Raw genomic sequence first — 9216 nt, forward strand, 5'->3', positions numbered from 1 at the left:
GTGATTAATTGCAGGTGAAATTTGAGGGTATTGTTAGAAGTTTAGCTCATTACATTCGGTGACTTGTTTTCTTTGTTGTAAATTATGCAGTCCTCAGACTTTGAACAGTACATGTAAAGGCATAATGAGTGATGAATTTAAATAAAAATGCTTCAGTTCAAGGCTATGCAAATTTAAAGGTCTAATTGTGATCAACTTAAATTACTATAATCATCTTTCAGGCAGCAGAACTAAGTGGCATCCATTTTTTGAGGAAAAAAAAAATAAAAAAATCTTTCTCCCAGTTCAAGTACCTCACATCCATTCAATTTCTACCCACTTAGTAGTCCTTTTTTTAATCACTCACCATGGAACCTTTGATCTGAAAAGGGAAGATCTGGAATTAAAAGTGAATGAAAAATTTCCTGTAGCAGAGAGATCTGACACAGAATGGCACTACAATTGAGGTCAGGGAAGATATTAACTATGATCATAGAATCATTGAGGCTGAAAAAAGACCCTTAAGATTATCAACTAAATGCGAGCTGATTTAGAAGGAGGAATTCAGTGAAAACACAGTAACAAATTCAAGTTTTTTGACACAATTAAGTGACCACATTGTTAAAGATTTTAGGAATTAAAGCACACAGTGGTCACTGTCCGAAAAACATTGGGTTGTGATAGCCTACTGTGAGTACCAATCCTACAGAGTATTGCAGCAGTTAACGGCCCAAGAGCTGTGAGTTACAGCAGCCCAAACAGGAGGAAATGAAGGCAGCAGAAGGAATTTTCACAGTGGACTGATCAAGAGAGTTGTATGTTAGCAATATCACAAAGGTGATAGAGTTGAATGGATTTATCTACCTTGAAGAAGTGGGAAGCAAGAGAGTACCAAATATGTAACACCTCTGACAAGCCTAATACAAGATTGGAATCTTGGAGAAAAATAAAGGGGAAGAAAAGAAACAGTTATGCCCCCAAGGTCTTTCTCCTTTTACTAAATTTGTTTTCAATGCAGTAAGTTTAACATCCAAGTTTTTAAGGAGTGCAAACTTGGGAATAAGTTCAGGACAAAGTACTTCCCCAAGAAACATTTTTAAAGCCAACAAGAGTCAATGTATGGATAGCTCCTGGCTGGACTTCTCCCATCAGTCATGCTTCCTGTAGCCTACACCCTTTGGTCAGCTTGTACAATGTCTAGACTAAAAATCTGTCAGAGAAAAAAACAGTTTGTTCTGTCCTGTTGACACTACCAATAAAGTGGTTAGATTTCAGATATTGTCTCAGGAGGAGACAAGAGGGGGACCTAGAGAAATGTTGTGCAGAACAAGTAAAAAAATCTGACCCACCTGTGTGATGTTCAGACAGATTAGTGTAAGAGGAAAATAAATGGTGTGAAGTGGTAGATACTAAAGGGTGTAAGAAGACAAAAAAAATTCAACAGTGTTGCAAGTGCAGAAATCATCTTCTATTTGCATATGGAAAGAGGGGATGATCTCAAAGAAGCCATGATTTTAGGGGCAACTACCCTAACTTCCTCACCCACATGTGCACTTCAACCCTGTAACACATGTCCAGGTTTAAATGGAAAAAAAAATTGCTGGCAGTACATGTAAATAAGAGGGAACAAAACATTTTAGCGCTATGCTGAGAAAGCAAAGACTTCAGAGCTTACAGAAAGAAAGCATTTGGCAGATCTTCAGCTCCTTCCATTCACTTCAGTGGGTTGATGGCAACTCAGCAATGGGCAATACCTCCATATTTTACAGTCATTGAACTGTGTAACCAATAAACTAATAGTAAACAAGATTATAGAGAAATAGATCTGCTACTAAATTCTACATTGTTTTAAACACAAAGTAATTTTAAGAGAAATCTCCCCTGTTATATTTTTGGTTTTTTTAAATTTCCACTCATTTTTATCCTCAACAAATTAAAATAAAGTCCCTGTGGTTATGTTTACCTTTCTTTATTTTGCTTACTAGATATTACTCCCTAACAAAGGAACATATTTTGAAAAGCAGATTAAATATTTTACATTATATGCAAAATGGGGAAAGTGTCTTGTACTCACAAAACCACAACAGAAAAGACAATCCTATTACTTGCAGATCAAAGATTCAGAACCTATAAAAAAATAATTCTTAGGATTTAGAGTATGCAGCCTTAAAGATGACTGATTGGCAATGCTGAATTTCACATTTGAGTGGCCAGGATTAATTTTACATCTTTCAGATAGACCAGACCACTGGAAAGACCAGGACATTCAGTCAAGTAAGTCATCACCATGGTCATCTGTGATAGCAATTAAATGAGACTAAGAAATATTAAATCAATTCTTCACAGCTTAAGAAACTACAAAAAAGAAAAAAAAAAAGAAAGAGGAAACTACCAGGGAGCTGAAAAGGTTCAGTTAGATCAATGGTGTAAGCATGGATCTATCCTGCAGTCATAAACAGCACAAAATCCAGCGTCCTTACATTTGACATGCTGAAGGAGAGCAGGCCTGTTCCAGGCAGTACAGCCATACCTGATGGCAAACCCTCACCAGAGACGTGTTTGAATTCCTCACGTAGGCAGCCCAAGCACCACCAGAACAGTTAGCTACTGGGGAAGCATCTGCTCCGCCAGACCCTCATATGGTCCACGACCACAGGGAAGGAGAGGAGCAGTCTGAGTTGGAGGCATGCTGTCAGCAACACGTGACCATAGAAATACTAGCAGTGAAGTTACTGGTAGAAGACATTTTTCAAGTTACTTGGGTGTATCTGTATGATAGATTAGCATGCGTGCTGCCACAATCACACATCATCAAATGTCTTCAAGCCAGTGCTCTGACTTACAACGCTGGTTAGTGAGAAAACAGCATATCAAATACAAACCAATGATCTCTACCTCACAGCTGCCTGAGGCAGCACAGACAATAATGCTGACACCAAACCTATAGAGTGCAATAAATACATTACTTTGGAATTTTATCTATCTGCCTCAGCACCCACGATTAGCCTGCTCCCTAGTGCAGCAGGTTTAACATATGGAAATGGGAATAAAGCTGCAGATCCACTTGAAGTCCTAAAAGCATGAGCCTTGACTTCAAGAACAGGAACTTTTTGCCTGAGGCCTTAACAGCTGGTCCTTGACAATTGCACTGACAGCAGAAAAAGCCCCATTCTTCATTCTCAAACTGGGCTGCATCTGGAAAGCCACAAATCAAAATAAAAACTGAAATTTAAGCTGCTAATTCAACTGGCATTGATTCTTACTTTGTCAACCACCACAATACCAGATTCTCAAAAAATTCCCACCAAATAAGAAAATCCTTAGTCCTCATCCTTGCTCTGATACAAAAAATTTTCACTGTGCTGGTCAGGTCAATGGACTTGACTAATGTCAATTTTTCTGCATTCTTTTGATCTGCTATAGGATGGAGATAACCACAGCTGAACAACTGACAATAAGCACTGCACAGACACAACCTTGCTAACCTGTACTGAAGCTGATGCTGATTCCTTCAGCTGATTTCCGATTCACTCTACAAATTACCATCAGTTTTATGAAGGTGCTAATAAGAAGCAAGTCCCATCAAAACACTCAATAATTCTCAATAGCCTTTCAAGTGTAAAGAGAAAAGCCTAAATGCAAGCAGAGACAAAGGCCAGGCACACTCTCTGCTCAAGGACAGCATGTGAAATGTAGTATTCACTGTAACCTCAACTAAACGTAACATTTCTTAATTGTAAGGCTTTTGGTTTTGACTTTTCAAACAACTACATCTGTTTGGGGTTTTTTTCCACTTGTGTCCCCATGAGTTGTACAGAAATACCAACTAACTACTACATGGTTTTAAACAAAAGTAAAACTAACCCTGCTTCACATATGAATCTCTCATTAAAAAAATCACACTATTTTTTACCTTCTTTATAATACTCCATTTTTCCAACATTCTCTATCTTCCCCACAACAAACAAATGAAAAGAAATTTAATTTACATGATGAACGATTATGAGATCTTAGTTTTTGCCTTCTCTGCTCTTCTGTGTATCTAACTGATGACTGTGAACAAACCTGCCAATAAAAAATATTGACAGATCTTTGATTTACTGCTTTCAGTTAGTCTACAGAAAGCAAGAAAAATTAAAATCACTGGAGGAGAAAACAGCCTAAGTACATTACAGCATCACTCTTTCATTCTGAACACCAGACACTATTCAGCAGGTAAAGCCCAGATACAGGAAGAACTAGGCATTTCAGTCTGTGTTGTAATCTGCAAATCCTGCTCTGATACTAGCCAGAGGTTGAATTCACTCCAGTTTAATGCAGCTATTCCTGACATGCCTTAAGTTTTGCTACCATGCCTTCTGCAAAACAGCACAGGCAGCTAGATCCCATTGAGGTGAGCCAGGATCCAGAGATGTGGGAGGCAGGTCCAACCGGGAATGTCTGACCTTATCACTCTAATTACACTGGTTGGATTTGGCTGCTACAAAATACAATTGTTAATGTCTGAATTCATAGCAAGCAGCTGTACTGCTAAATGCCTACTTACTACATGATAGAGTAGGGGTTAAAAAATGTCTTTTTGGGAGTACAAAGCCTGAGTTCCAACAGAGAAAATGTCAGCTAAAAGCACCATCTACTCTGTCTGTCTGTTTGGTCTACATTGCCTTTCTTCTTATTGGGCAAATATTATCAAAAAGAAAGTAACTTAATTTTATCATTAACGTAAACTGAAAGAATAGAAGTAAAAAGAAAGTATTGCTGAGGAAAGGAAAAGGAATTAACAGCAACTAGCAAATATTTGCATGACAAGCCTTATTTAATCATCTAAAGTCAAACCCCCTTTTCAATGAGAGCAGCTCCATCCATTTGTTAATTCTGTTCACATACTGTGCTATAATTTTAGATTTTATAACATGCTAAAACCTTGCTATGCACATTTAAGTGTTTAAGTACAAATCCATTTTTATTCATTAGTAAGCTACAGAGCCCCAAGACTGAATACCTCTGTCAAGCAACAGCAGAGCACAAAAATTTCCTTATTCTGTGCTAATTGCGTAAAGCAAGGAGCAATGGGTTTTATAATTGAGAATATTTATCTCAAAAATAACTATTCATACTGAACATGCAATTTTAATAATTGTACACAGGAGCATGTTTTAACTTTTAGTGGCAGGATTATTTTAGAATTATATTTACTAAGTTGTTTTAGAAAGCAAAACTCAAGGTACTAGCTATCTTGTTTAGGGCAACTTAGAATAAAAAGCAAATCAATAGTGTAACTTATTAGTAGCATGTATTATAGGATGAATAAAAAATTGTTAGAATAATTCCATTGTTTCGCTTAGATCAATTAACTTGATTACTATACTCATAGTAACAAGTATATACTTATACAGCTGTAACGTGATCTATTATTTACCTGATTGAAGTATGTATCCTGAATTCAGCATATGTGTGTGATCTTAGAACACTAATGACAAAATCTTTTGATTATAGTCGTATCTGTGATAGACAAACTGCAGAAGGATGCTACAAAGGAGAGAAAGAACTCTAAGTAGAAAAGCAACCATGCACCCAGCTGCATTCCTTTTGGCACAGTTTTATGCAAATGGATTTTGAGACAGATCAAGAATAGGATCCAATAAAAGCTCATCATAAAAACTTGTAATTGGTGCAACATTTGATTTCAGCCAAGTCAGTTCCTGATACAACTGACCTGAGGCAAATGGTAAGAAGGTGGTAGGAAAAGTTCAGTCCATGTAGAGGCTAAACCCTCTTTAAGCAGTGGCATGGTCTTAAGAGAGGCTAAAGCTGAACAATTAGACACATTTGTGTAAACATTTTCCAAGCCCCAAAACCAGTCTGAGCTGCTAAATCCTGCCTGCCAACCACAATGCTCCAATCAATATTCCTGACTGGACTGCTACAACAATTTATGGAGCTCTGTTGCGAACAAGATCACTAAGAGTAGTGGTCCATTTAAAGAAAAAGAAGACAGAATGAAACCCAAGAACCTTTATTTGTATATAGTCAGATTACTGAAATTTTTTTTCCTAGTTCTTTTCCGAGTCACATTAGCAAGTAGCAGTGAGCAGCCAAGATTAAAAGCTCAAACTTACTTTGCTGTCGGCCTGAAAGGATTTGCACTGCACCTTTAGAGTAAGCAAAGACTATGTGTGCGCTACCTAAATTGCCACTTACAAATACACTTGTAAATTTCTGCACTCCTTGGGTAGATATGGTGGTTTAACATCAGGGAAAGGGTAGTATGGCAGGCCAGCAGGAGGCCTGCTGTCACTGGAGATGAAACCTGTCCAAAAAGCCCTAGCAGAAGGTTAACTCAGATAATGTACAGTTTTGCTCAGGTCCAAAGATGTCAAAGAGGGTCAACCCAGAGCCCATCTGGACTACAGCTGTGGGTATTCCATGCAGTGTACATGGGTGTTCGCCAGAGCAGTGAGCTGACTGGTCACCACCTTTCCACAAATCAGGAAGAAGTCTTCATCTTAAAAAATAAAAAAAAATCCTCAGAAAAAGCAAGTTGATCAAATTTAGACAGATTCTTTTGCTTTCCTCATGGCATCAGCTGTTTCAGTTTATTTATTTCTTCAAAGTGGTAGGCTTCCTACTGCCCATACTCTTTTTTTACAGATATTTATTTACCTTTCAGACTGCTACTCAAGTCAATGAGTTATACGACAGTGGACTCATTTAATTTACCTAGTCATCCACACACTCTTGAAAACCAGGTATTTCTATTTCATCCATGAAAAATCAGGGTTTAATTGCTGTCTTAGATAGCAAGAGTTCTATTATCATTATAGTGCAAGGATTCCATATTGCCGGGGCTTCATACTTCCTCAATGCTTCTCATAGGCTGCTCCTCTGAGCACTAACTGTTCCTGATCCTTGCAGTAGTCATCTGACTCCTGATCCCACCAATCCCCTCTTTCATACCACTTGTTCTTATTGGCTACAGCTGTGGCCTGCTAAGATCAGGCCTGCTCCTAATCTTTAGTAATTGGGCCAGCTGCAACTCATTGGGGGCTAAGATTACATTCTATACCACCTTCATTTACCCATACCGTATCCCCCTACATTTAATGACTACAGCAAATGTACTAATGTAAGTTAGATAAACAGCAATATATCATCATCATCTGTCCCATTTTATTTTGATAGCCATGGTGAGGCTCAAGAACACCACTTCAAGACAGGCTTTGCAGAACTCATAAGTAAATGAAGGCAAAGGCTTCTATCATTTTGCATGTCTAATGCTCAGAATCTGAATGTTCATTTAAACAGACTGCCAAATATTAACAAATATGAAATTCCTTCCAGAATCCCTTCAGAAAGCTGGCCTCTTCTGTCCTGACTCCTTCTGACTATCTGCTAACGTGCTTATGTCCAAAATCACAGTATTAATAGCGTCTTCTAGCTTGGCTTTCAGAAATATGGCCTGCACTACTTTCAGTTATTCCCTGCAAAATGTTGTGTTCCTAAGTGTTAAAAGAAGAATAAACTCTCTTCTAAGGAAAGCATACATTTTGTGTAACTGGAGTCTTATAAATCATGTCCAATTTATATTTGGAAGTAAGCAGATGAGGGCTCTCTTAGTTCATTTCAGCTTTTATGGAAAATTTAAAACATGGCCAAACTCACAGCTTGAATATTGTATTCACAGCACTTGAGAAAAAATATTTTCATATTTTGTTCATTGTAGGCTAAAAATTAGCAAGGGATCTTATATATCTCCTAAAAATTGGTGAGAAAATGAAGCCTGACACAAAGTATTGAGACATTTCCCTTCTCCTTCCTTCTAAATCAATTTTTTCATATACACACACCAATGTTGTTTTCTCTCTCTCCAACACTGCCTGTCTACATTTCTAGTTATTTTTGCTCTACACAAGCCTCACACTCACAGAATTTAGGGGCTAGCAGAAGACAATGTGCAATGATAAACAATACTCAGAAAGAACAACAGTCACAGAACATGGAAACGTTAACCTCAATTGCATGACATGAAGCAAAATCTGGGATAATGTCTAATAAAAAAAAAGAATCCTTTAGTAATTTATTTGGTTTGAAATACAAAACCCACTGAGTGCCCAATAAATGTAACTAAAGCAGCAAGGTCTTCAATTTAAGTTAGCTGTATATTTTACAAACATGATTCAGACGGCCCAGCTTTGAATATGTAGAGGTGGCAGAGCCACTCCCAAAGAGTTAAAGGGTATCACCTATGATCCATGATGTTTGAACAATGATATGCAGAAGCATGACAAACTCACCACCACTCTAAATTTAACACAAGACAGAGCTTTTAAACACTCTAAATACTTAAAACTCTTTTAAACACTCTCAATACTTAAAACTGAGCTTACCATAAAATAATTCCCAATCCCAAACTAGAAGTCCTGATTAGTATTATGAGAATTACACTTACTCATACAACAGAAATTCTGTTTGCTGAAGGGCTAGTAAAATTTACCTGAAACACATTATCATGCCAACTAAGTCATGCACATCAATAATAAAAATAGTTGCGTGTACTCTCTCTTTCACAAGCTACAAATCTTCAAATGAACATAGTGACATCTATGTCATTCAGAATTATGGGGATAGAAGTACTCTGCCCTTTTCAGACCAGGCTACATGTCTGACTGAAATCACAAGATGCACTTTTCCTTCTACATTCAGTCCCTGCTCATGCAGCCTCCACACACAAACCCAACTACATGGTGGCCACAAGACCAGCATGTTATATGTGCACAAGTCAGGATACACATCCAGACTGTGCACTGAGTGAAAAATATTTCATTTGTCACTGTAAGGGATGCACCTCCGTCAGATGGAAACCCAGGAGCAGATTGTCCCGCTGAGCTGCACACACCACACAGAAATGCAAAGTTACAAAAGCTTCCAGGCCAGAACAGTCCTGAGCCAACTAACAGGGCCAAAGAGAAAGCATCATGAATCTGCAGCACAAGTAGACAATCCCCCTCCCCTCCATCATAACAGATGCATTACATACTCCAATTTCTACATTAATCCTTTGTTCATGAGTTCAGAATGAACATGCTGAATAGCATGATCCAGTACCTGACAAACCTTAAGACCTTTAGAAAATACACCCCACCTACTACAGGAACTACAGAACATCATACGAGGGAATAGTTCAAGCAAATACACAAGCACAGAAAGTAACTAAGTTTCATAGTGTAACATTTAAGG

Source organism: Molothrus aeneus, chromosome 4 (assembly GCF_037042795.1).
Source record: "Molothrus aeneus isolate 106 chromosome 4, BPBGC_Maene_1.0, whole genome shotgun sequence".
NCBI lineage: Eukaryota > Metazoa > Chordata > Aves > Passeriformes > Icteridae > Molothrus > Molothrus aeneus.